This window comes from Serinus canaria, chromosome 25, assembly GCF_022539315.1.
Source record: "Serinus canaria isolate serCan28SL12 chromosome 25, serCan2020, whole genome shotgun sequence".
NCBI classification, from domain to species: Eukaryota; Metazoa; Chordata; class Aves; order Passeriformes; family Fringillidae; genus Serinus; species Serinus canaria.
In genome coordinates this window covers 4,416,688-4,444,242 of record NC_066338.1, presented here as the reverse complement: position 1 = coordinate 4,444,242, position 27,555 = coordinate 4,416,688, and the positions used below count along the sequence as shown (strand labels likewise).

Sequence of the window (27,555 nt, the reverse complement as noted above, 5' to 3'; positions counted from 1 at the left end):
TGACACCACTCTGAAAAGATTACAATTCAGAAAGTCTCTCCTGGGGTGTTTGCTCTGTTATGGGTCCCTCCAGCACTGGGGCAGCTGCTGCAGCCATAAGTGCAAACTCTTGGTGTTTCCCAGGTCCCAGTCTGGAGCGGGTTCAAGTAGGTCCAAACTAATGGAAAGTAGAAACAGTCCACGAAAAATTTGGACTGCTTAGCCTACTAACTAATGAGCAGAATCAAAAACAAGAGCAAGCAAAAGCCAAGCAGAAAGCAAAACCAGCACTATGTACTGCCCCGTATCTGTGTGTCCCACCAGCCATGGGGGAGCGGCTAATAGCAAAACCAAACAAAACATTCACTCTTCAGAGCCAGTCTTGAAGGCACAGAAGATTATATCCAGCATAAACAGAACACACAAATGGGGATACAAGCATCATAACATCACCCTAGGACACTTTGGATGTTCCTCCAGGAGCACTGTTTGGTTTCCAAAATCATCTGCTGAGGTCACATACCTTATGGTAAAGGCCTGAAGCCATTCTTGTGTTTTTGAGAGCGATTGATTTGATTGCAAGTGGGCAGAGCAAGGATGATGGCAGGAGGTGGCTGTTAGAGAGATGTCATTGTGTAAAGCAGTTAGCTTTTCCTCTTGGTCTCATTTCCCCTCTCGTGGGGAGCAGAATGATTTGTGTTCACTGCAGGAATCTCCAGTGGGGACAAAAACTCTGCAGCCATGTGTAGTGGTTCAAATTTATTTTATTGATTCCTTCTTAAGTGGTTTGTTCTGTTGTACCCCCATGTTCTCCCCGAGTTGGTTTACCCCTGGGTTTCACCCTCCCTCAAAGCTGTCCCTCATGCCATTCCTTGCCCCTTGTTCCAGCTCTTTCCCTGCCTTTCAAGGCAACCCACCCCCTTTTGTTCCCCAACCTTCTTTGCCAATTTGACCTCGAGCCAATCCCTGTCCGCAACACCCCTTTGGAATTCCCCTATTCCTGGAGGCCCCATTGGCCCTTGTGAGCCATCCTCTCCACTCTCCTACCCCAAGTGGCCCCAGATGTACACTTGATGTAATCCCCTCACTGCTCCCCGGAGGATTCCCTATTGGTTTGCTGTTTGTATCCCCCGCCGATTTGTGTCTGTACAAAAGCCCTTGCACAGGAGTACCAAGGGCTCTTTTGCCTCTGATCCCTTTGCTTGGAATAAACCCTTCCTTGTGGAACTTCAAGACAGGGAGCCTCCTCCTTTCTTCTCTGCCTGCTCCCTGTCGTGGCATGTCTCTTGCACCATAGAGCAAGTAGCTCTAAGGGTTCTGCCTCTGGTAAATGCCCACCCTGAGGTGTTGTCTTAGATATCATAGGTTCTATCTTCACCATAGCACAAGGATTTCATATTATCAGAGCTTCATACCTTCTTGATGTTCCTCACAGGCTGCTCCTCTACACACTGACTCTCCCAGGTCCTCACAGTAATCTGACTCTCCTCACTCCTCTTTCCTTACTCTTATGTATCACTAGTTCTTATTGATTACAGGTGTAGCCTGTCAAGATCAGGCCTGCCTCCAGTCTTCAGCAGCTAGTCCAGCTGTAACTCATTGGGGGACAAGATCACCCTCTACACTGAGGCAGTTCCCCACTCCTGGCACAGGGCTGGAGTTCTGAGAGCCAGCCTGGGCTCCGGGTCCCATGGCAGCCATGAGGTGCCCAGCACCTGCTGGGCCACACTTTGCCCTCAGCTTCCTGCTGTAAAGCTGAACTCATTGTGTTCAAGTCAGATTCCCTCTGCATGGATGTTATTGTAGTCAGATGAGAAATTGGCCCCTTAATTTGAATGCAGTGTTGCAAAGAGCTTTAGTCTAATGTTTGAATGTAGCTGACCTATGCCCTGATAGCAAGGTGTGTTTAACAAATCTGGTATTGCCAGAAGGCTTTTGTTCCTCTGAGACTGTGCTCTGCACATGGAGCAGCAGATGAATGAAGGCCAAATCCTCCTCAAAAACTGGAGGATATCACAAGTGGGTAATGAGCTTTTGTAAGGAAGAATTTCCTGTTCTTCTCTTCCACCAGGTGACCCTGTGTTCCAACACAGTGATGGATTTCCGCCGGAGGATGCTGGTGGACGTGGAGGGCATTGGCAAGGGAGTGGCAAAACTGTTCATCACAGCCAGGTACCAGCCTTTGCCTGGCCTCCCCCAGGCACTGCCTTGCACAGGCTTTGCTGGCTGCAGCTGCCAAGGTGAAGTGCTGCTTAATGGCCTCAAGTTGTGCCAGCTGGATGTGAGAACAGCAGGGCTTGGGCAGCAGCCTGTGGTGAAAAGCAGCCCTGCTCACAGCCCAGCACAGTCCTGGGCCCTCTTCTAAAGGGACCAGGAATGATATAATTTCTTGGCCTGGGTTTTGGTGCTTGAGGTGGAACAAATTTCCCAAAGGCCTCCTCTCCTTGCTGCAAGAGGTGGAATTGTGCTGGTTGTGACCAGCGTGCATTGGTTTGGGCCACAGCAAGCAGCCTGCTGAGAGTCAGGCTCTGCTTCTGTTCATGAGGGCACCTGGCAGGGGGGACATGGCTCCCAGCAAGAGTGGTGAGGGCAAGGTCTTAGGAGGGGAAAGCAGCCCTGGATGTGGCAGGTCAGCTCCAGTTTTTCTCCTTTCCTCTGCTTCCCATTTGGAGCTGTAATGTTCTCAGAGTTGAGACCAAAAGTCGTTGTTGCTGCGGCAGAATTCCATCCTGCTGTGCTGCTGTGGGTGCCAGTTGAATGCCCAGAGGGATGCAGCTCCCTGGTGCTGCTCCCTGTCCCAGGCAGAGCCATCCAGTCAGTGCCTGGGCTGCCATTCTGTAAAGCAGGTGGAGCTGGGGCCAGTCAGTGCCTGGAGCTGTGCAGTGATGGAGGGAGGGAGCTGCAGGGCCTGGGAGGGGGTGATCAGCCACTCTGGAGGGCAGCTGGTGTCTCGTGCCCTCCAGGGCTGGGGCAAAGAGCTGAGTTCTCAGGCAGAGCAACAGCACCATGGCAGAGAAGGGAGTCATTTTTCCTGAGACACTGGAGCTGTGTGTTCCTTGAGCCTTAGTGAGCCCTGATCCTTGTTGGGAAGGTTCCCCCAGAGCTTGTGGATCACTGGGACTGTGACAGGAGTCCTTGCAAGCCTTCTTGGGCAAAGGAGGGGCTGAGGCAGCTGTGGCACCAAGTGCTCTGCCTGGGGCACTTGGCAGCCTCTGGGTGCTGCCTCTCAGGGTTTGCCCCTCCTTGACAAGAGCTGTTTGAGTGGGAAGAGGCAGAAGGCAATTTATCCCTGTAGGGCTGTTAAATGTCCATTTGACAGTGACCAATGTGTTCTGCTCCATTGCACAATCTTTGGGGGTAAACGTTCTCCATTCTCTCAGTATCTCTAATTCCCCTGGGGTCATCTCTTTGCCCAGATGTCTCGTTCCTGAGCTCCAAGTGTTCCCCTATGTGCTCCAGTACGATGAGTGCCACCTGAAGGTGCCGTACGAGAGGAAGCTTTTAATTAGGAATCCCAGCCACCTTCCTGGCTGCTACAGGCTTATTCCCCAGGTTTGGCATCACATCCACCTCCTCCTGCCAAATATTATTGAGGAGATTCTTAGGGGAAAAAAGGGTTTGGATAAGACTTTGCTGCTTTCTCTTCAGTCTTAAAGATCTGCTGAGAACAGGATCCTACCCGAATGTAAACTTGAGGAGGCAGTGTAAGCTCCTGAGGAAACAGTTGATGTTCTAGTCTTCAGGGTGTTTACTTGTGGGAGATCTTAGAGGGTTATGAAAAGCTGCTGCATCCACAGACAGTCAATGCCTGTGCTGGCAGCCTCCTTGCAGGATCCCCTGGGAATGCTAAGCCTCCAATTCTTGCATCTTGTTTGTGCCTTTTACCTTTGTCCTGGGGAGTTTTAAACGTGTGTGTAAGTTGCTGTTGCGGTGGATGTTAAGGAGTCTAAAGTTTCTTCAGAGATGCCTCTGAAGCTGCATTTCATTCTGTCCCTTCCAGAAACGCAAGGAGGACTCTGCTGTGTTCTACTCCAGCCCCCAGCCCTGTGGGATTGTCCAGCCCCAGAGCACAGCAGAGATCCCAGTTGTGGTGGAGGTGCAGGCGCTGGGCGAGCATCGCACCAACGTTCTCATCGGCGTGTTCGGGGATGAGAGAAACCCCCTGGTGAGGGCAAGGGGAGCTGTGTGCCTGTGGGCAGCTGCTCCTGGCAGGGGCACAGGGACAGGGATTCTTCTGGGGAAAACAGGCACAGGCTGCTGTGGAGAAGGACACGAGGGATGGGTGGCACAAACAGCTCGTGCCTTAGAGGTGGGAATCTCAGTGTCTGACACAGAATGGAGTTCAGCTAAGCTGGGATCCAGGGTCATTTCAGTTCATTGTTCTTTAAAATCATGTTCACTTTGGAAACATCTGTTTTAAAATGTCATCTCTGAGCACAAAAGAGGAGGTCAGAAGACTTTCGGGTACCTTGAGCTTTCTGTAAAAGAAAGGAAAGCTGGCATTTGAAGAGTGGTTGCAAGGATTGAAACTTATCTTAAGCCATATGGAAATGGTGATGCAAAATTCCCTGGATGGCAGCAAACATCTGAGCCTGGGCCATTGTGGCACTGCCTGTAAATCAGTGAACAGGAAGGACAGGCAATGCAGGCTGTGCAGGGAGCCTGAAGTTTGACAAAACAGTTGCTTTCAACTCTCAGGCTGCTTCCCTTAAAGAGGAGGGGTTTCTCCCCACCAGAAGAACCAGTTGTTTAACTGTCAGCTGGTCTTAACTAGAGATTTCTTGTAAACCTTTTACCTTTGGGCCAATAACTTTTAGTTTGAAAAGTTCTCTTACCTTAATCCTTTTCAGTTTGGAGGTGAACATGTAATTTTCTTTTTTCCCGAAAGCCCAGCATTTCAGCTGGAGAGTGGTAGGTGTCCCTAAAGAAATAACTTGAGCAGGGTTGAGCTGTTGAAGGTTTTTTAGGTTTCCCTGTTGTGGTTTGGTTTGGGTTTTTTTAAATCTTTCTTGCTTGCTTCCTGGCACAGAGAGCACAATTACGGAGCTCAGGATGGCTGGCAGAAACTTCCCCAAGCCCAAGGGTGACAGAGCTTGGCAGGATCCCAGCACCACAGCCTGTGTACGTATGGATGGATGTATGGATGGATGGATGGGGAATGCGAGCTGAGTCGCCTGGGAGTGTTGGAAAATGTCAAGCAAGCCCCCAGCAGTGTCAGGGGAACATTCCTGATAAATCCCTGGTGGAGCTGCAGAGTTTCTTGCCTTGGGCACTGGGGGGCTGTGCTGGCTGGGCACTGGCTGGGTCTGCCCCTGGGTGCCTCAGATCTCACCTTTTTGCTTGCCTTCTCTGTCTTTGCCTCTCCCACTGTGCTTTTGGCATCCCCACAAGGTGTTCATGCCTGTCCTCTGCAGTTGCTCAGTGCAAGCAGTTGCAGCTGCTGCAGCAGCTCAGTGTCATCCCTGGGCTGCCTTTAGAGCAGAGCTGCTCCAGCCTGGATTGGGAAGGGCTGGATCAAACCATTTCTCAGTTCAAGGTGCCAGCACCCAGCCAGGGGCTGCATCCTGACCAGAAGCTGCTGGTGCAGGTGTCCCTCCCTCCCACTGCAGGTCCCTGTTCATAGTTCTCTTCTTTTCCAGAGATGAGCGTTACCTGCCTATATTCCAACTCCAGCAACCAAAGGAGGAGAGAAGCAGTTTGGATTGCCCGGCAACTCGATGGAAGCACTTCAGGATTGGAAAGGTGGAGGCAGCCAGAGCCCTGAGAGAAGAGCAGGATTTTAGCCACTCTTCAGGAGCAGAGGTAGATTTTCTTGTACACCCAGTGCTTGTGTTGCCTCCCCAGCCTGCCAGCACCAAGTCGTGCTGACCTCCCTTTTTGGGAGGTCATGCTCGTGCTGACCTCCCTTTTTGCTGCCCTGCTGTCCTGTGCCCTGGCAGTGGGCTGGGCAGCAGGGCCAGTGGCTGGACATGGGGTGAGTGAGAGGGAGAAAGAGGAGAGTTTTCCTTCGAGAAGCTGACTCAGATCCTACAGGCCTGTGCCGAGTGTGGGATGTTTTGCCTTGTTTGAGAGATGAGGCTTTTATCTGCATCATCATGGTCAGAGCTCCAGCTTCCTTCCCAGAGCAAGCTGGGATGAGTCCTGATCTCCATGGAGCCTCTTCCCAAGCCAGCCAGACTCCCTGTGTGCAGGGCTCTGCTTTCACCCCAGAGCTGCTATTGCACTGCTGGCCCTGAAGCTCTCTTACAAATGGAGACTTTGCAGAGTGGCTGTCTCTTCCTCCCAGCACAGAAAATGGCTTTTTTTCAGGTGCCAGCACAAACTCCTGGAAACCCTCCCCTCCCAGGGGGCTTGGAGGGATTCAGGTGCTCCCTGGACGTAGCGCACACTCCCCTGGAAGCGGAGAAGGCAAGAGGGAATCTGTCTCACTTGCCCTTTGTCAGTGTGGCCAGCAGGGCTGGAGCTCCCAGTGCCACTGGGGGCCCTCAGCATTGGCCACAGAGGGGCCTCCCCTCCCTCCAGGCCCAGCACAAAGTGCTGCTGAAGCAGCTGCTTGTTGGAGAGGCCATGCAGGACAGGTTGTGGGGCTGCCCAAGGATGCTGTGCAGCACCTGTGGAGGGCACTGCTCCCCCTGGAACTCCTCAGGTGGTCCATAGGAAATTTTTGCAGGAGCTTTTGCTGTAGCACCTTGAGAAAACAGCATTTAAATCAGAGAGAGAGGGAAAGAGCCTCAGGAGTCAGATGAGCTGGGCTGGACTCCTTTGCTCAGCTCTAAGAGCTCTCCCTCTGAGTCTCCTCCTTTTCTAAGAAGTTTTTAAACTTTTTCAAGGCAAGTTGTGCATCAGAGAGAATTTCTGCTGCCAGGAGACATCCCAGTTCCCTTTCATGTAATGTACTAATTAATGCATTGACCTGTGAGCATGGGAGAAGATTTTCCCCATAGTCCCTGCACTGGTCAGTGGCATGGATGCAGGATGAGGTGAGGGGGATTCTGGCAGTGTTTGGGGAATAGGCCCCTCCAGGTACAGCTGCACTTTGCTCCAAGATGCTCTTCTGCATCCATTTCCATGCTCAACACTTCAATCTCTCCTATCTTCCATTCAGGCTTTCAGTGTCCAGTAAACTTTCAGGTGTGCTGCAGCCAGGACAGAGCCAGCAGGTCTCCTCCACCTTCTCTGGCCACCCCAACAGCACCTCCAATGTCACCGAGCTGTGCCACGTGGAGGGAGGCCCCACCTGCGAGGTGCTGGTGACCGGGGAGGCCTCAGGTGTCAGCTCCTCCCTGAGCCCCCAGGAGATCAGCTGTGGCTCTCAGGCACCTCTCAGGGAGAGGTGAGTGAGCCTTGCATGGGTTACTGCTCTGCCACGGGTTCTTGTCCCTGCAGGGCTTCCCTGCTCCAAGGATCCTGAGTTCAGAAGTGCTGCATAGCAAAGGCCAGAAGCAGCACAGGGGATGGCCACTGTAAGCTCCCTGGCTCCCAAGAGAGGAAGGACCTTCTTCTGTTGAGACAGAACATCTTCTTCTCTACTGGAGTGCTGAGCCCTCCTGGCTTAGCTGCTGCCTGCAGCGAGCTGGGCTCTGGGCTTGCCTTGGCACTGACTCTGGAGGTGTCTTGAAGTCCGTGGTGTTGAGTGGCATCTTCTTCATCACCTCCCTTCTTCACCAAAGCAGTGGGACTGTGGGATGGGCAGGCATAGGGCACAGACCAAACCTTGCTTTGGGTCCTGCTCCTGCCCCAGATGAAGTCCTTGCAATGCTGCTCTGCCAGGTTCTCCTTGTGGTGGGACAGCACCCAGCAAAGCTCATGTCCTTGAGGCTCCCCTTCAGTGCAGCAGTAGGCAAGCACAGGAGAAGCTCAGCTCCAGCAAGGCAGCCCAGCTCAGGGGACACAGGCAAAGTGTGGAGCTGGGAGGGGAGGCTGCTCAAAGCAAGCCTGTGCATCAGGACTTCTTCAGGCCAGGCTGAAGTTGGTTTCATGGGGAGGAGATGGACAAGGCTGCTTCCAATGGTTTCCATGGCAGCCAGCCCTGGTTTGCTTGGTCACAGCTGGGTTCCAGCAGGAAATCTGGCTGACAAGAGCCTGTCTGGCAGGACAGCAGTTCCTGCAGCCTTTGCTTTCTGACTGACAGGATTGTTCTCATTAAGGAGCAGGCTGTGAGTCGTTAAAACCAAAGATCAGGGGCAGAGACTCTCTAACTAATTAAAGTCAGACAGTGGTGTGTTCATTAACACCGGCAGGCGGCACCAGAGCCGTCCCTGAAAGGCGTGACCACGCTGCCCAAGGTTCTCTGCCCTCTCTTTATTTCCGAAGATCTTACATACAATACATCTGCACAGCCCCAGCACCTCCCATCCCTGCTCTGTATTCAAATGAGGGCATTAATCCTTCACACCTGCGCAGTTCTTCTCTGGAATTGGATCAGTGGTCTCAAATTGGGTCTGTGGTCTTAAGGGATGAAGTCAGGAATGTCTTCATCAGGTCTCTGTGACCCTCTGGCACAATCCAAGGTTCCCTGCTTAGTGATTGATGGACATCAAGCCCAAGTGCTAAACCATTGTTCTACTGGTTTCAATTTGTTCTTCTAACAGGTCACTTACTCCCCTTCCTTCTAGAAAGAAGCTCCTAATGGTAAACAATAGAACAATAAGCTCCAGCTTAAGCATCTCATAATCATTAACTTGTGGTCTGCCTATCCACCTTACATCTTGATCCATGGGAATTGCTTCTAACCCTCAGCTGAAATCTTAACCCTTCAAAATCATGCTTCAGCTGTGCCCGGAGAGAAGGGGGCTGAATGAGCTGAGTAAGAACGGTAGGAGAGAGAAGCAGATGTGAGCAATAAGTGCTCTGCTCTAACCTGGGAAGCCCAGAGACAAAGGGCGTTTTCAGCACCAGCACAGAGAGCTGGTGGATCAGCCTTTGGCACTGGGCTGGAGAGCTCTGGCTGAGCCTTGAGAGGGAGCTTGAACAGTCAAGAGCTGATGATGGCAAAGCTCGAGTTTGGCTGGTTCCTGGAGGCCCCCTTCCACCAATGCCCTCACTTGGGATGTTTCCCAACCTCTGTGGGCTGAGGAGAATTCATGGAAATTGCCTCAGGGTCAAGGAATGAAGTGTAGGGCCAGCCAGGACTGGTGAGCCCAAGTTTCTGGTGGGGACTCTCAGCCACGTTTTCTGTTTTGTCTGCAGAAGGGAGCTGAAACAACCAGCTCAAAAACTTCATGAGGAGGCCAAAGCCTTAGAGGAGGAAGAGAGGCTGAAGGAGGAAGAGTGGCGGAAGAAGGGAAAGAAGGGAGTCTGTGTGGGGAAGAAACCTCTAAAACCAGAGAAAGGAAAAAGCAAACTACCAGAGAATAACGAAACCAAAATCCCAAAAAAGGAAACAAAATCCCCAGAGAAGAAGGAAAAGAAAGCCGCAGAGAAGAACACCAAGGCCCCAGAGAAGAAGGTCACCGAAACATCAGAGAGGAAGAAAATCAAAATCCCAGGGAACGAAACGAAAGCACCAGAAAAGAAGGAGCCAAAAGCTCCAAAGAAGGGGGAAGCAACAGCCCAAAAGAAGGGCGGGAAGTGAAATCCCCAAGGACCCAGCGGAGCTGGAGAAGAAGTCCTTTTTCTTTATCCTCACAACTTATTTTACATAGTTTGACATGTAAATCTCATGTGCAAGTTTAGTTAGTTAATAGGTTTCTTAGTAGTTTTTCTGTTATTGGTTAATAAAATAGATGTTACTTGTGCATCAAATCCCTGCATTGTATTGTTTACCTGTTCTCTTCACTGATTCTCATGGCACAAATCCCTTGTTGTTGCAGGTGCATTTGTTTCTCACCCTCAGAATAGATTGTTCACCAAAGTCCTCATTCTCAAAATCGCTTCACATGGGAACTTGTAACTGCTTAGCTGCACTCAGAGGAGATGACAGGCACAGCTGTAATAGAGCCAGAGAAGGCCTGATTTCATAGGCCTTTCTTTATCATTATTCTACTGTCCATGGCATCTCCCCTTTTCGTTCATTTATAAAAAGGATCTCTGTTTCAACATCTGTTATGATGTTGAAAACAGCTCCCCTGTGAGGGTGATTATCTCATCAAGGGTTATCACTGGTTATCTGTTAGATATGGGGATAAAGGTAGATAAAAGAGCAATTAAGTCAACAATATACCAAATTCTATCAAGTTATGACACAGGGGTTTGCAGCATGGAGAAAACAGAAGAATAATGTCCGTGTCCCTTGGGGAAATGGACAGAAAATGACATGTTTCCAATTAGTTGGAGAATTATGAGAAAGTCATTAGCTTGGTGTCGTGGTTTGAAAGGAAATGAATTTTTGTGATGGTGTGGGGCAAGCCAATAAGTGTTCAGATTTAATATTGGCACTGGTTTGTCCACTGAGGGCATGGATACGCCTCTGAGAACACAGGGGTTAAAAGCTGTGATCTCCCAGGGGAACTTCCTCTTGAGTCCCGCTTGAGAGTGAGCAGACTCCCCCCCTGCCCAGATCTGGCTGGGCGGGGGGGGGGGGAGCCATGTGGCCGAGAGAGAGGTAGGCCAGGCCTGGGCCCAAGGGTGGAGGAGAACATTACATTGCAAGGGCTTCGGGCAGCCATCCTCCATTTCCCCCCCCCCGGAGAGAGGGAGAGAGAGACAGAGCCGGTGCCGGTGATAGTGGCCCGGCGTGAAGGAGAAGGGGGGGGTGCCCAGCAGGGCAGCCAGGCGTGGGAGTTGACGAAGTAAACCGGCAGAGAGCTGGGGGACTTTTAACCCCTCTGAGGAAGATGAGAACCTTGCAAAAGCTGAGTCTTCCTGAAGTTGATGAGATTGAGAAGCTGTTGAGATTGAGAGATGTTGAGAAGAATTCTAGGTGGGAGGAGATGATGGAGTGGCTTTGGGCTGGACTTTTCTTGTGTAGCCACGGCAGAACCACGGGTGTTCTGTGACACAGAGACTGCGTTCTAGGGGAGGCGATGGCTCAGAGCCAGGAGAGTGCAGTGATGTGGAGGAGTGAACAGAGACGACGGTCGAGGAGGGTGGTGGTGGTGCCCTCCGCTTCGAGAGAAGAGAAGAAGAGGAAGACGATCTCTGTTCAAGAGACCCCTCGGCCCCAGGGGGTGAAATTTGGGGGGGACAAGTGTCCCAAAAGGAGAAGGACTGTGCTCCCTTTGGAACTGGTCAAAGTATCCTTAAAATGAAAAACCCTAGAAGCAGCTCTGATCCATGTGCAGTGGTGAGAGCACTGGACATGGAAGTCATGTGGCGCAAAGAGGGGACTCTCTCTCCTCGAGAGACTGAGAATCGATTGTCTGAAGGGTGGCAATGAAATTGGAAATTGGTGGGGGGGGAGGAGGAAAGAATTTGGAAGTTTTCATCTATGTCTATTGTGTTTGTGGTCTTCTTGTAGTTGTAGGTTAATAAATGTTTTTTTTTTTTAACCTTAAGTTGGAGCCTGCTTTGCTCTGTCTCTGATCATATCTCACAGTAAGTGCCAGGGAAGTAGGTGTTCTCCTGGGGGCATGGCATTGTGCCAGGCTCAAACCATGACAGCTGGAAATGTTGATCTTTGCCATCCCTGAATGTTTCCTCCTGGGAGCTGGAACAGGGAATAACTGGAGAAGGTCGGTAGGAGCACTGTACCATGAGGGTGCCCTGAGGCTTTTGTTGGCAAATTGCCTCTGTCAGTTTCCAGACCCAGCCATGTCTTGGCAGTCCTCCTCCTGCTCCTGCTCTGGCCACAAAGGCTGCAAGGTGATGAGGTTCTTTCTCTTTGCCCTGGGCCTCATTTTTTCAGAGCTGATCAGTGTCTGATGGAATGAACAGGTGACTGCTTTGAGCTGCTGATGATAAAACACAGGCACATCTTCTCCTGAAGGTCACGAATCAATTGGGCTTCACTGTGGGACACTCAGTTGGGATTTAGATGTGATGATCTTTTTTCCAAATTTCTCATGTAAATATTGCATCGTTCAGAATGATTAGTTGTCCAAATTTCTCATGTCCATATTGCATTATTTGAACATTCTTGAGGCGTTCATTCCTCTTCTTTTTTGTTTTTTAAGAATGAGATGCATGTCTTTTGTAATGAGTATGAAGCAACATCACAGTAAAATAATACATGCAGTGGACAAGAAACTTACAGCAATTAGGAATAATTTGGATACAGCAATCAGGAATATTTCAAATAGCAGACAAAACTAACAACATAGGTGGAATTAGGTAAATAGCAATCTCTGCAATAATGTACCATCATCCCAGAGTCTGCAAACAGCTGACAAACCTCCATCCAGGGGGGACTTGGATCATTATTTCCAGATAATAATTCCCAAGCTCCCTTTAAAAATAGTTCAGCTGTCATGTCTGGAGGGTCAGATTGCCAAGTCCAAGCCACTCAAATCTGGTTTTGATGCAGAAAACATCTGGCTCTGTTGGCAAATTCCCGTCCAGGCAGAGCTGAGGCCTGGCCACCACCCAAGCTCTAAGTGGGAGAGAATTCCCTAAAGGTAATTTAAAACAAGGCTCTTGGGAATGGCACTTAGGAGTGAAGGTCTGGGGGTGACAGACTAATGAACCATCCAAGAGCTGTCTCCTCCAAAATTCCCTCAGCACAGAGATGCTTTAAACCCAGCAAACTGTTGGAGTGGTTCTGTAATAACAATTGGGGCTGCATCTGATTCCTTGGAGGAGATGTCACAGCACCATCAGTTTAGAGGAGGCTTCCACAGAGCTGAGAGATCATTTATTGGAGCTCTGAAAAATCCTTAAAAATGCTGAGACAGCCCTGGGTCAAACCATGGAGGATTTTGGTGGGATTTGGGGGAGATTGTTTGGTGTGTATCCAGAGTGACTTGGGGCAGATTTGGGGCCTGCTTGGGGCAGGTTTGGGGCAGGTTTGTTGCTGATGTTGGGGTTTTTCTCCCGTTTGCCCAGCTGTGGGCAAAGCCCTGAAGCACATCCTGTTCCTGCCCAGCTCCTGAGGAGCCCAAGGAGCTGATGCTCTCCATGCTCTGCCCCCAGGGAGATCTGGGGCAATCCCGGCATCCCGGGGATTCCGGGAATTCCGAGCGGCCTTTGGGCATTGGGGGATTTTGGGGCTTCTGGGGTGAGGGGGGCTTGGGGCTGGATTGTTTGGGGAAAGTATCGGGATTTTGGGGGGAATGTCTGGATTTTTGGTGGGAAATTTCTGGGTTTTTTTAGCGGGCAATGTCTGAATTTTTGTGCCTTCTGGATTTTTTGGGGAATTTCTAGAATATTTTTTGAGGGGGAATTTTGGGGTTTTTGGAGGAATGTTTTTGCATTTTTGGGGCAGAAAATTCTGGATTTTTGGAAATGTTTCTGCAGTTTTGGGGAATGTTTCTGCATGGAGAACAGGGTTGATTTTGGATTTTTTGAGGAGGAATATTTTTGAATTGTCTGGGGAAAGTTCCTCATTTTTTGGGAATGTTCCAAGATTTTTTGGATGAGCATTTCTGGATTTCTTTGGGGAACATTTCTGACTTTTTCGGGGAATGTTTCAAGATTTCTTTTTGAGAACATTTTTGGACTTTTTTTGGAGAACTGTTACTCAACAGGGAACATTTCTGAATTTGGGGGGGGAACATTTCTGTATTTTTTGGGGGAACATTCCCAGGTTTCAGGGGGAACATTCCTGGGTGTCTGGGGAACATTCCCGGGTGTCTGGAGAACGTTCCCGTGTGTTTGGGGAACATTCCCAGCTGTCTGGGGCTCTCCTGGCCCCATTCCCATCCCAGGTTCCCGGGGTTCCAGGAGCTGCCCTGGTGCCCGGGTGCCGCGACATTGCCTGGGTGCAGTTGGACACCGAGGTGCAGGCGGGCGCTGCCCGCGAGGCCCTGCAGGGCTCCAGCATCACCCAGAGCAGCGCCAGGAAGATCTCCTTCGCCAAAAAGGGACCCAGAACACCCCAAACCGCACCTAAACAGCCCCAAACCTAAAAAACCAGGTCTGAAATCCCCCAAAATAAAAAATAAACCGCCTCAAACCCACCCCTAAATACTCAAAATCTGCCCCAAAACACCCCAAATCCCTCCAAACTACCCCAAAATCTCATAAGAATGCCCTGAAATTCCTCTAAACCACCCCAGAAATCCTGAATAACCTAAAGCCCACCCAAAACCTCCAATGCCTTCAAGCTGCCCCAAAAATCCCATAGAAGCCCCCCAAAACCCCATGAAAAAACCCAAAATGTCATAAAGTCCTCCCAAATCCAATAGAAATACCAGAAAATGGCTCAAAACCACCGCAAAACACCCTAAATAACATAAACTGCTCCCAAATCCCACAGACCTGCCCTCAAATCCATAGAAACACTCCAAAATCCCAGAAAACTGCCCAAAACTGGTGCTGGGCCTGTCCCAACCCTCCAACCCCCCCCCCCACTCTCCCAGGTAAGCTCAGCTCAACACAAATCTTCCTTTTTAAACCCCAAATCCTCCTTTTTTATCCCTAATTCTCCTATTTTTACCCAAATCCTCCCTTTTATGTCACAAATCCTCATTTTTTAAACTCTAAAATCTCTTTTCATCAGAATCTCCTTTTTTGACCCCAAATCCTTCTTTGTACACCCCAGATTTCCTTTTCCCACTACAAATTCTCCTGTTCCCATCCCAAAATCTCCCTTTTCCACCACAAATCTTGTTTTTCCACCGCGAATCTTCCTGTGTACATCCCAAATTTCATTACCCACGCCAATCCCCTTTCCCCACCCCAAATCTCTTTTTTCAACCCCAAATCTCCTTTTCCTGCCCCTAATCTTTCCCTGTCCACCCCAAATCCACTTTTCCCATCCAGAATCTTTCCCCATCCTGAATCACCCAATTCTCACCCCAATCCCCCCTTTTTTACCCAGCATTGTACCCAGGGTCTCTCTGCAGACATTGCACCTGGAGCCACTCCAAACAAACCCCAAAACACCGCAAATAACCCCAAAAGAACCCCACTGTGTCCCCAGGGCTGGGGTGAGTTTGGGGGGGTACGGGATTGCGGGGGTCATGACACCCAACTGGGAATTGGGAGAGTTTGATCCTAAAATTTGGAGTTTGGGGGTCTGACACCTTGGGGTTTGGATGGTTTTGTCCCCAGGATCTGGGGATCAGGGGGTTTGACCCCCAGACTTTGGGATCAGGGCAGCTGGACACCCCAGATGTTTCAAACCCCAGGATTTGGGATCAAGGGGTTTTGACCCCAAAGTTTGGGAATTGGGGGATTGGCCCCAAGATTTGGGGGGATTTAACCCCAAAGTTGGGGGTATCAGGGGGATTTGACACCCCAGAGTTTGGGTTCGGAGGGGCTTTGATCCCAAAGTTTGGGGATTGGGGGGTCTGACCCCAGACTTTGGGGATGAGTAGAGTTGGACACCCCAGATATTTCAAACCCCAGGAGTTGGGGACTGGGGGTTTTAACCCCAGACTTTGGGGGTTGGGGTTGTTTGACACCTCGGGATTTGGGATTTGGGGGTGTTTGACCCCAGACTTTGGGAACGGGGGGTGTTGGACACCCCAAATGTTTCAAACCCCAGGATTTGGGGTCAGGGGGATTTAACCCCAACGTTTGGGAACTGGGGAGTGTTTGATACCCCAGGATCTGGGATTTGGGGGTTTGATCCTAAATATTGGGGTTCGGGCAGGGGAGGGAAGGTTGAGATCCCAGAGTTTGGGTTTGGGGGTGTTTGACCTCCCCAGTGTTTGAACCCCCAGGATTGGGGTCGGGGGCAATTGACCCCAGGATTTGGGGTTTTTGACCCCAAAGTTTGACCCTCTGGGTTTGGGTTGAGATCGGAGCCATTCCCTGGGAACAGCGGCAGGATCAGGATTGGGAACGAGATCGGCAAGGGGAGAGACCCCGCCCCAGTCCCGGGATGGACCCATCCCCACAATCCCAGACCCCTCCCCAGCCACTGAACGGGCCCTCCCTCAATCTCAGCCCCTCCCAATCCAGACCGGAGCCATCCCCAGAGCCTCCCCCATTCCCGGCCCGGACCCTTCAATCCCTTTTTGGGGCGGCTCCTGCCGCTTCCAGCCCATTCCTGGGGGTTCCAAAGGGCCCCGGGGACCCTCCCCATTTTGGGGGTGTTGGGGTGGCCCCAGGGCCGCCCCGAGGGCCGAGGGGGGATCGAAAGCCCCAAACCCGAGGGGCTCCTGGGGGTGCCCAGTTCCTCCCATCCCCTCCCCAAAACAGATCCTGGCCAATCAGAGCGCGGGGCGCTGATGACTCATCAGTGTCCAGGAGCGGAATTTGGGGAGGGGGAGGTGACCCCGGGGATGGGGATGGGGCGTGCGGGGGCAGCTGGGGCCGTACTGGTGGCACTGGTGGTGCTGGGAGCGCCCCCAGCCGCGGGGGGAGTGGGGGGCGCAGTGAGAAGGGGGGCGGGGACCCAAATTCAACCAAAGGGGGGTCGGGACCCCCAAAGGGAGCAGGAGGGGCCTGCAACCCCCAAAACCAAGCACGGTGGAGGGGATGGGGGGAACGATGGGGAAGGGGCGGGAGAGCAGGGGAAAAGAGGGGGATGGGACCCCCAAACAGGATCAAGCCAACTTGATGTGGCCACCATTGCACATGGATGGTAGCCAAAGGCAGCCAATGGTAGCCAAAGCTTTTTCCCAGTCCGTGATCCCAGTCTGGGCAATCCCAGTCCAGTTTATCCCAGTCTGGGTGGTCCTGATCCATACGGTCCCACTCTGTGCAGTCCCAACCCACAGGATCCCAGTCCATATTTGATCCCAGTCCATAGTTTATCCCAGTCCACAGTTGATCCCAGTCTGTGTGGTCCTGTGCACACTCCCAGGGTCTGGAATTCTAGTTCCCATCCAGGAAAAAATGTTCCTGCCCTTGAACTTCCTTCCTATCCTCTCAACAAATTAGAGTAAAATTATAAATCAAGAAATTAGAATTAAAATGAAATAAATTGTTTAAAAAATGACATATAAAATCTCAACTCTTCCTTAAAATACTCCAATAACGACTCAAGCCAAAACAGCAATAACTATTTCTATAACATTACCAATACATATAAATAAACAAATTATATACCAAGAAATACCTTTTGAAAGTTTTAACTCGATGACTAATATACTTCAGATAAAAAATATCTAAAAAAACTAACATACAATCTAACACACCTTAGTAAAACAATTCATATACAAATATACTGAACACAAAACCAAACACCACTATAATTTCTCACACATTTTAACCAAACAATTAAACTTTAATAACGCCCTTAAGTAAGCTAAAAAAAATTAAAATTACTTTTAAAAAATTTAATTGCGGGTGGGTTGTTTCATTTGGATATTGGTTTTTGGATTGTTTGGGTTACATGACTTAAAAAAATGGGATTTTTATAGGAATTGAATCAGCTGAGAAGGCAGAACTCTGCAAACAGAACTGACTGAAAATGAACAGGACAGAAATCAGTAACTCTGAAAGTTTTATTTGCTATCAAATACATCCCACACACCAAGCCCCACACAATCCCCATCCCACCGCTCCAAACTGGGATCCCACTTCTCCCAATACCTTCCCAAACCCAACTCACCCTGGCAGATGTGGAATGGAGTGAGTTTGGCCTGGGATTGAGTGTTTGTGACAAGGGAACAAGAAATTTGAGCTGCTATGGTGCCTTTATGGGTTAAAATTCAGCTGTTTTCAGTGGGATTTGAGGTGACAGATTGATCCCTCTTGGCTTTTGGAGTGCAAAGAGATGGAGAGCACTGCCCAAAATCCTGCCAGAACCCACAAATCCTCCAGAATTGTTGCAGATGAGTTCATGGTGTCCAGGGAGGCTGCAGCTGCTGGTGCTGGGAACAAACAAGACGGGTCTTGGTTTCAGAGAGCTCCAGAATCCATTTCTGACCCCGAAAGAAAGGGCAAAGGCAGGGCCTGGGGTTTTTATAGGGAATCCCAAGGGTGGAGTTTGGGGTTTGGGTCAGGGGAGGAGTTCTTAGCAACACAAGAGGGGTGAGATCAAATTCCTGCCTGTTAGCAACAGGGGCACTCCACACAGAATGTGTCCCCAAATGCTAAATTCCTCCTCAAACACCTGAGAAATGGTGGGACTTCAGACATCTTTGATCAATTTCCTTCATTTAACCCTGTTTTGGGAGTTTTTAAGAGATGAAGATGAAGCACAAGAAAATTAATGCCAGACCAAAAGGAGAAGCAGCCGGGTGTGTTCCCAGCATGGATCACAGGGAATGTGGGTGACCAGGGCTGTGCCCAATGAGGGACCTCCTGTGGGGGATGGAGCTGGAGCAGCACACAAAGCTCTTCCCGCACTCGAGGCACTTGCAGGGCTTCCCTTACCGGTGCCTCTGTTGGTGTCGAGTGAAATTAGCTCTGCTGGAGAAGCTCTTCCCACACTGGGGACACTTGCAGGGCCTCTCCCCAGTGTGGATGCGCCGGTGCCTGATGAGGGTGGAGTTCTGCCTGAATTCCTTCCTGCAGTCAGGGCACTGGAAGGGTCTCTCCTCTCTGTGAACCCGATAGTGCAGGAGGAGATGGGAGCTGGTCTTAAACCTCTTCCTGCATTTATCACACTGGTAGGGCCTCTCCCCAGTGTGGATGCGTTGGTGGTGGGTCAGGGTGGAATGCTGGCTGAAACTCTTCCCACATTCCCCACACTGATAAGGCCGTTCCCCAGTGTGGGTCCTCTGGTGCCTGATGAGGTTGGAGCTCGAGCTGAAGCTCTTCTCACATTCCTCACACTCGTGGGGCCTCTCCCCAGCGTCGGTGCACGACAAGATGGGCATTTCGCCTGAAGCCCTGCCCGCAGTCGGGGCAGCGGAAGGGCCTCTCCTCTGTGTGCGTGCGCTGGTGCACGAGGAGATCAGAGCTGGTGTGAAACCTCTTCCTGCACTGATCACACTCGTAGGGCCGTTCCCCTGTGTGGGTCCTCCGGTGCTTGAACAGGTCAGAGTTCAACCTGAAGCTCTTCCCACACTCCCCACATTCATAGGGACGCTCCCCTGTGTGGGTCCTCCGGTGCTTGAACAGGTCAGAGTTCCACCTGAAGCTCTTCCCACACTCCCCACACGTGTGGGGCTTCTCCCCACCATGAACCTGCTCATGGAGCACCAGCTCCGAGCTCTGGCTCCATCTCCGGCCGCCTTCCCGGCCCAGGCTGGCTCTTTCTCCCTCAGATCCCTGTGATCTGCGTTTGCAGCCCCTCCTCGTGCGGGATCTCTGGGGCTTTTCCTCCCCGTTGGGTTCCTGCGCCATGGAGCTGCTCAAAACGGCCTCTGCCACCAGGTTCTGCCCCGGGGATTTGTCCTCCCTGCTCTCCATGCTCAGCTCCTGCTCTGGGGGAGGAAGGACAAGGACAGGATGGGATTTGCCTCTCTGCCACAGGCAAGGGGAAGGAGATCCCTCCAGGGCTGTCCTGCAGACGGGGCGTCTGCTGGGCTGGGAGATAGAGCAGCACAGAGGAGGAAGGGGCACTGACTTCCTCCTCACCTGCCTCAGAGTCCTGGGGCATCTTCCTCTTCCTCACAGCCTCCCAGGGGTTGGGCATGGGAAATCCTGGTGTGGGGAAAACAAGGGATGAGATGTTTGTAGGAGCGTTAGGGGTGGGACAGTCGGGAGGGACGGAGACCAGAGATCTCTGCAGCCAGGTCGAGGAACTTGGGGTTCATTGCCAAGGGCCTGGGCACAGGGGCCCTGCTGGGAGCTGCCAGCCACAGCTCAGAGCAGGCCCGAGAGAAGGGAGTGGGAGAGAGGATGAGAGGGTGAGAGAAGAAGAGGGCAAGAGCCGAAGAGAGTAAGGTTCCTGTCACAGTACAATGAATCTTCTCCTGTGTTGAATATTCTATTTCTCACTCACCAATCCAGTGGAAGATACAAATCCTATAGCATTTACATACAGCCTATAGGAATCATTACATCACCATCCTGTGTTACATTTTAAACCCTGCAAACTCCTCTTTGGACCCCTTCTGCTGAGCTAGCAGGGTCTGCTCTGGCCCCTGGACCTGTCTGCAAGCAGAGGGAATTCTTTCATCACTAGGGGATTACCTTCCATTGTTTTCCAGTTGTTCAGTAACTAAGGTATCTCAAAGCTTGCTTTCATTTCAATCCTGCACATACTTCCTACATTCTCAGAATCTTTTGCCAGACAATCAGATTCATAGGGCTTTCCTGTTTCATCTTCCCCAACACATACTGAGTTTGAAGGTCCCACTGCCCGAGTCTGTCTCTACAAGTCCCCGGCCACCTGGGCTCCAGAAAAACCTCCCAAACACCAAGATTCAGCCCTGAAAAAGCCTCCAAAAAGTTCCCTGTCCCTGTTCCCTCCCCTGTGGTATTCGGGGTCCCACCCTGAACCAGCTGCTGGGGGTCACGCTTGGATTAGGGGTCCCCCTTCTCCTCGGCCCCGCCCTCCCCAGGCTGCTAGCAGTCCCAGCAATCCCAAAAGCTCCCCCCTCTTTGCTCTCCCCATTTCGGGATGCCAGAGCTGTTTGGGCTCCTGGGCTCCCTTCTCCCCTCATTCTCTGCTTTGGGGTGCAGGGGCTCCAAGGAGTCCCCCCTGCTCCTCTCCAGCCTCTTGAGGGTCCCGCCAACGGCGGCGCTCCCCCCTCTCTGGGCTCCCCACTTTGGGCTCCTGGGGGACACAGGGCTCTGCTCCTCCAGGCTGTCTCTGCCGCCAGCCGCCACCGCCACCCCCCGATGTCCCCCCGAGGGGCCTTTTCCGCTCAGCCTTGCACTTCTCCATTCTCCAAACATCCCCCCAAAAACCCAACTGGGAGCGACTGTCTGCATGCTGGGGGTGACTGGAAACAACTGGGCTTATACTGGGATACACTGGGATCATGCTGAAAGTAACTGGGATCATACTGGCACTGAGTGCCACTACACTGAGGCTGACTGGGAGTGGTTCTAACCAAATGGGATCATACTGGAAGGAACTGGGACTGACTGGGAACATGCTGGAGGGAACTGGGCTACACTCACAGATACTGGGAACAAAAGTGAGGGTCAAAGAGAGCAACTGGAACCATGTGGAGCACAACTGGGTCATACTGGCAGGGATTGGGAGCACACAGGGTTATCTTTGGATCATACTGGGAGGGAATGGACTAATACTGGGAGTATCTGAGAGTGATTGGGAGCACACAGCGTCATCTTTGGATCATACTGGGAGGGAATGGACTAATACTGGGAGTATCTGAGAGTGACTGGGAACACACCCTGCACAGCATCCCCAATACTGGGTCTGACTGGGAGCAACTGGGAGTGAGTGGGACCATGCTGGGAGGGACTGGGACCATTTGGGGAGTGACTGGGACTAGAGCAGGGGCAACTGGGTTCAACTGGGACCATACTGGGAGTGTCTGTAACCATAAAGGAAGTGATGGAACCACACTGGAAACAGCTGGGCCCATACTGGGAGAAACTGGGACCACTCTGGGGGCACTGGCATCAGACTGGGAGTGCCTGGGAGCAACTGGGATTATACTGCAAGTGACTGGGATCATACTGGGAGTGGCTACCATCATACTGGGATTATACTGGGTGTGAGTGGATCCTGACTGGGGGTTACTGGGAGTTTATGTGCCCATGCTGGGAGGAAAATGTGGAGATACTGGGAGCAACTCTGATGAGCTGCAAGGTACTGGAACCATGCTGAGAGGACTAAGACTATAACCAGGGAAACTGGGATCATACTGGAACCAACTGGGACCACACTTTGAGCAACAGATAGAAACTGGGATTATGCTAGAGCAAACTGGGAGTAACTGGGTAAGACTCGGATCATTCTGAGGTAACTAAAACATACTGGGAGTGTCTCTAACCATACTGGGGGGACTGGAACCACACTGGGAACAGCTGGGATCATGCTGGGGTCAACTGAGACAATGCTTGGCGAAACTGAATCTACTCTGAAGGCAACTGGGCATGACTGGGACCCTGCTGAGAGAGACTGGGATTATTCTTGGAGCAACTGGGATCATACTGGGAGGAAGTGGGAACATCTGGAATTATGCTGGGAGCAACTGGGATCACACTGGGATCATACTGGGATTAACAAGGAGTAGCTGTGAGCAACTGGAATTGTGCTGAAAGACTCTGGGAAAAAGTGGGGGTGACTGGGACATACTGGGAGAGACAGGGAGTCACTGGGATCACACTGGGGGCACTGCCATCAGACTGGGAGCTACAGGAATTCGACGGCAAGTGACTGGGATCATACTGGGAGTGGCTACAATCAGACTGGGATTAGAGTGGGTGTGATTGGACCCTGACTGGGGGTTACTGGGAGCTCCTGGGCCCATGCTGGGAGACAACTGGGGACAGAATTAGAGGAACTGGGAGCAACTGGAGTAAGACTGGGGGCAAGGGAACCACACTGAGGTAACTGGGAGTGCCTGGCAATGACTACAAGAATGTTCAGGGCAACTGGGATGTGCTGGGTGTGTCTGAAACCATATGGGTGGTGACTGGGACCAAACTGGGACTGACTGGGATTTTGCTGGGGGAACTGGGAACACGCTGGGGGAGAGTGGGAGTGACTGGGGCCCTGCTGGGAGAGACTGGGCTCATACTGGGAGTGCCGAGGAAACTGGAAGCACATGGAGGGACCAACTGGGCTTATAGTGGGAGCAGCCACTGACGGCCCCAGGACCTCCCAAAAACACCTCCCGGGGACCCCCTGATGTCCCCCCGAGGGCCATTTGCAGCTCGGCTTTGGAGCTCTGCCAGCTCCAAACATCCCCCCAAAAAAATCCCAAACCCAGGCACCCCCCGGCAGATTTGGGCCGAGCTCCCCCTCCCTGGGCACCTGCGGGATGGGGGGCGATGGTCCAACGGGCTGCAACGACTTCAGGATTCCCTCTCTCCTGCTCCAGCTGTTTCCTGCTGTCCCTCGGCCTCTTCCTCCCTCCCTCCTCCTCCTCCTCCCCAGTTCCCGAAGGCCGAACCCTGAGGGGAAAGGGGGCGAGGAAAGGGCGGGAACCGTGAGGGTGAAGGGGCCGGGCCAGGGGACCCGCGGTTCTAAAAGGGCCCGGTTTGTTTTAAAATCACCCAAAAGGGCCTCAAATGCAGCTGAAATCCACCAGGTTTGGCCTAAAATCAGCCAAACAGGATTAAAATTATCCAAAGGGGTCTAAAATCCAACCAAAGGGGCCCAAAATTTCCCAAACTTGTTTACACCAAAATGGGCTTCTAATCCACCCTGAATGTACCTGCTTTGGCCTAAAATCACCCAAATGAGCCTAAAATCCATCCTATCTTGACAGAAATCACCTACATTGACCTAACATCACAAAAAATCCCAAAATACCCTCCAAAACCCCCGAGAATCCCACAAATTCCCAGTGGAACCCACCAAAATTTAAAAAACTCCTAAATATTTCAATAAATCCAACTCCAAGAAACCCCCCAAAACCCTCTTGAAATCCACCAAAATCCAAAACCCCCCAAATCCACAAAACACCCCAAAATCCTGTAACCCCCCCCCCCAAAACCCAATAATTCCCCCTAAACTGCCAATAAAATCTCCCAAAGCCTAAAAAAGCCACCCCCAAATCCCCAAAATCCTTCTCAGAACTTTCCCAAAATAACCACAAATCTCCCCAGAAACTCCCACACTTCTGGACTGGGGGGCACCAGCCGGTGGAACAGGAGCCATTTCAGGGGACCCTCTGAGCTTTTTGGGGAGGGGAGAACCATGGGAGACCCCCCCCAAAACTGGGGAGGGGGAACCTCCCCCTGAGGTTGCTGTGCCCCCTCCCCTGAGACCCCCACACCCCGGTTCAGGGTGGGCCTGGGACCCCTTGGGACGCCCAAATATCCCTCAGGACCACTCCAGGAACCCCAAACCCCCCGGAGCCCCCCCAAGGTTGGCCCAGGACCACTCCGGACCCCCAAACGCTCCCCAGGACCCTCAGACCCCCCCCAGCTCTCCCCTAAATCCTGGGTCACCCCAGACCCACCTAAGACCCCCCTAAATCCATCCGACTGCCCCAAATCCCCCTCAGACCCCTTAATCCCCCCCAAACCCTAGGGAATCCCCTCAGACTCCCCAAATTCCCCCCAGATCCCACAGATTCCCTCACAATCCCCCAAAATCCCCATAGACCCTCCCAATTCCCCTCAGATCTCCCTAAACCCACCTGAGAAAGCGCCATACCCTCTCAAGCTTCCCCAAGCTCCCGAAAGCAAGTTCAGACCCACCAAAGCCCCCTCACACCCCCTCATTCCCCCCTATTTCCCGTCAATGCTCCCAAAAATCCCGCGTTTCTCCTCAAACCCGCCCCAAACCCCCCCCAATATCCCCCCGACCCCACCTCAGCTCCTCCTCTGCCGCTCTCCTCTCGCAATCTCCCGCGCCGGCCGCGTGCGCGAGCTCCCAGCCAATAGCAGCGCGCACCGCCCCCCATCAACCAATGGCCGCGCTGCACGATCCCGAACCATTCAATCACAGCGCGGCTCCCCTCAGCAACGCCCGCCTTTTCCGCGCCGCTCCGGCCAATCAGAGGCGAGCCAGAAGCTGCGCCCGGTTCCCCGCCGCCGGCGGGACCCGCTGGGCTCGGCGCAGGTTCGGGAGGGACCTGAGGGGGAATCGGGGGGGCGGGGGAGGGTCCTTGAGAGGGGGGAGGGGTTGGGTGGGTCTGGGGGGTTTTGGGGAGAGGTCCTGGGCGGATTGGGGGGGGTCTGGGGGAGCTTGAGTTGGGTTTAGCGAGGGGTCTGGAAGGGTCCTGGGGGGGTCTCAGGGGACATCCTGGTCTGGGCCCGATTGGGGTCTGGGGGCTCTCAGGGGGTCCTGAGCCAACCATGGGGGGCTCTGGGGGGTTGGGGGTTCCTGGAGGGGACCTGGGGGAGATTTGGGGGTCCCGGGGTGTCCCAGGCCCACCCTGAACTGGGGTCTGAGGGTTTCGGGCGGGGGGGGGATGGGGCACAGCAGGGGTTCCCCCCCGGGTTTTGGGGGGGTCTCCCATGGTGCCCCCTCCCCAAAAAGCTCCGAGGGCCCCCTGAAGTGGCTCCTGTTCCACCGGCCGGTGCCCCCTGATCCAGGACGGCCCCAGTGAGTCTGGGGGGGGGGGGGTTTGGGGGATTTTTTTGGGATTTGGGGAGGGTTTTTAGGGATCTGGTGGTGGTTTTTTGGGCTTTTGGGATTTTGTTGTTCGGGGGGAAGTTTTGGGTTTTGGGGGGGATTGCGGATTTGGGGGGCTTTGGATTTTGAGGGATTTTATTGGGTTTTGCAGTGGGGTTGGTTTTTGAGCGGTATTCATTGAAAATTTTGGGAGTATTTTTAAATTTTGGTGGTTTCCACTGAGATTTTGTGGGATTCTCTGGGTTTTTGGAGGATCTTATTGTAATTATGGGGGGACTTTGGGGGTTTTAAGTGGAAATTTTATGGGGCCTTGGGTGGTCTGTTGTTTGACCCTGGGTATGGGGAAGGGCTGAGAGGCATCAAAATCTCATTTAAACCCCCAAAAGACCCTATAAAACCCACGACATCCCAATTAAATCTCACAAAGTCGTATAAGAACAACCTAGAATCCCAATAAAAGCCCACAAATTGTCTTGAAATCCCAACAACCCCCCCAAATATCCCACTTAACCCCCACAGATCCCCGAAATATGTCCCCAAAACCACAAGAAGCCCCACAAAATCCCCCCAAAGACTCAAAGATATCCTGGCAACACCCAAAAAGCCCAACAAAATGCCCCCAAATCCCCCAAAATACCCCACCCCCCCCCAAAAATTTCCTTAAAAAACCCAGACCTCCAAAGAATACAAATAAATGCCTCCACAATTCCAATAAACCCTCCTTAAATCCCCCAGAAATTCAAGAAAATCCCAAAAAATCTGCACAAAATCCCAGTCATCTCCCCCAAAATTATAAAAAAAAACCCAAAAAAACCAAAAACCCCCAAACACTCTCAGAGAAACACCCCCCAAAGTGCCAATAAAAACCCCCAAAACCTAAAACCCCCAAAATTCCCGAACTCCCCCAACCCAATCACTCTCTCCAAAAACCCCAATAACTCCCCCAAACTCCCAGCAGACTCCCCCAGCCCTCCCTGGTCCCTCCCAGGCCCGTCCGGGGCTGCGGCCAAAACTGCCCGGAGCGAAGGCGGAGGGCCCGGAGCGAGCCCGGAGCCCATCCCGGGCTGGGCCTCAGGCTCGGCCCCTTGGGGGCATTTTGGGCCAGCCTGGGCAGGGTTAGGATGGGCTCCAATCCCTGGCAGGGACTCCCAGCCATTCGGGGTTGATTTTAGACCCCTTTGGCTGATTTTGGGCCAAATCTGGTGGGGTTTGAGGGGGGATTTTAGATCTCTTTGGGTGATTTTACACCCTATTGGTGAATTTAATCTTGCGTGGGTGATTTTAGGTCCCTTTTTTGATGATTTTGGGCCCATTTGAGTCGGTTTTTTGCTTGTTTGGGTAATGTGAAAAACGCCAATAACTTGTTTTTAAAATTTTAAAAGTTTAATAGTAATAAAATGGTTATAAATATAGTAATACAGTTAGAGTAATAGTAATTTGGCCAATTTGAATTAGACAATATGAGACAATAAAAACAAAGAGTTACAGATGTTCGGGTGCCTTTTTCTGGGCAGCACAAGCCCGAAAAAGGACAGCCCTTAACAAAGCATTAACCCTTAAAAACAACAGCCTGTTGCATATTCATACACCTCTTACATGATGCATAAATTTCATTCAAACACAGGATTCGCCCTGGTCAGTGTCAGCTTCTTCCTCCTAATCCTAACAGCACCTTCGAGGCAGGAAGAAGTTCCTTTCTTCTAATAAGAGGGCAATAAATTCTTTTTCTCTGAAAGATTTAGGTGTCCTGTGGCTGCTATCTCACTGCAAATCCTTTCTTTAAAAAAAGTATCCTACATAGCATAGTTTCTATTTTAACAATTGTTATAACCTAAAACTATATTCAACACACTACTGAAGAGAATTAATACAGCGTTACTCTCTAACACAACACATATAATATTCATTCAATATTTTTGTAAATAGCCAATCATAAAATACGCATTTTTCACACTGCACCTCTTCTAAAGTATAAGTTTTTGGACCTAAAAATTGGCCTAATTGTTCAGCTATGCGTATGGGTTCCTCCAAATATCCCTTTTATTTCTTTCTTAAAATTTCTGACCTCAGACGAAGTCAAAGGAGCATTTACAAACCCCGGTCCGCCCCCTCCTATGGGAACCTCTCTTAATGGATATAGAGCAATCCCGTTATCCCATTCTTTTTGGACTTTTATCTTCTGTAGCCTTTCTCCTGTACTTTTAGGAAGAATCAGGAGGGGGCTTTCTTTTAACTGAACTTTTAGTGTTTCGGTAGGTGATTCCTTTAGAGAGCTCCCCTGACCAGCCGGAGCTGTGGTTACCAGGGAACGGAGCTCGGGGCAGGACGGGTGGGACTCGGCTTAGCTCTGGGACTCGGTCCTCCGCAGGCGGGGTCTGCGGCGGGATCGCCCGCGGGGTGTTCGGGTGCAGCCCGAGCTGGAGCGGGGATTGCCCCGCAGGGCCAATGGTGGCTGATCCGGCAGAGACAAAGCCGGCGAGGGACCCCGGCTGCAGCGGCGGTGCCGACCGGAGTCAGGGCAG

The 27,555-nt window shown here is 51.8% G+C and overlaps 2 protein-coding genes and 1 pseudogene across 2 annotated transcripts in view; 1 reads left to right on the top strand and 2 right to left on the bottom strand.

Annotated features, from left to right (window-relative positions):
* The window catches only part of LOC127059078 (zinc finger protein 774-like), a 160,865-nt gene that overhangs the window by 73,263 nt on the left and 60,047 nt on the right, over window positions 1-27,555 (top strand). The window lies entirely within an intron of this gene.
* The window catches only part of LOC115485198 (uncharacterized), a 2,106,330-nt gene that overhangs the window by 2,024,237 nt on the left and 54,538 nt on the right, over window positions 1-27,555 (bottom strand).
* LOC108961171 (zinc finger protein 850-like) overlaps window positions 1-27,555 on the bottom strand; it is a 123,742-nt pseudogene that overhangs the window by 87,629 nt on the left and 8,558 nt on the right.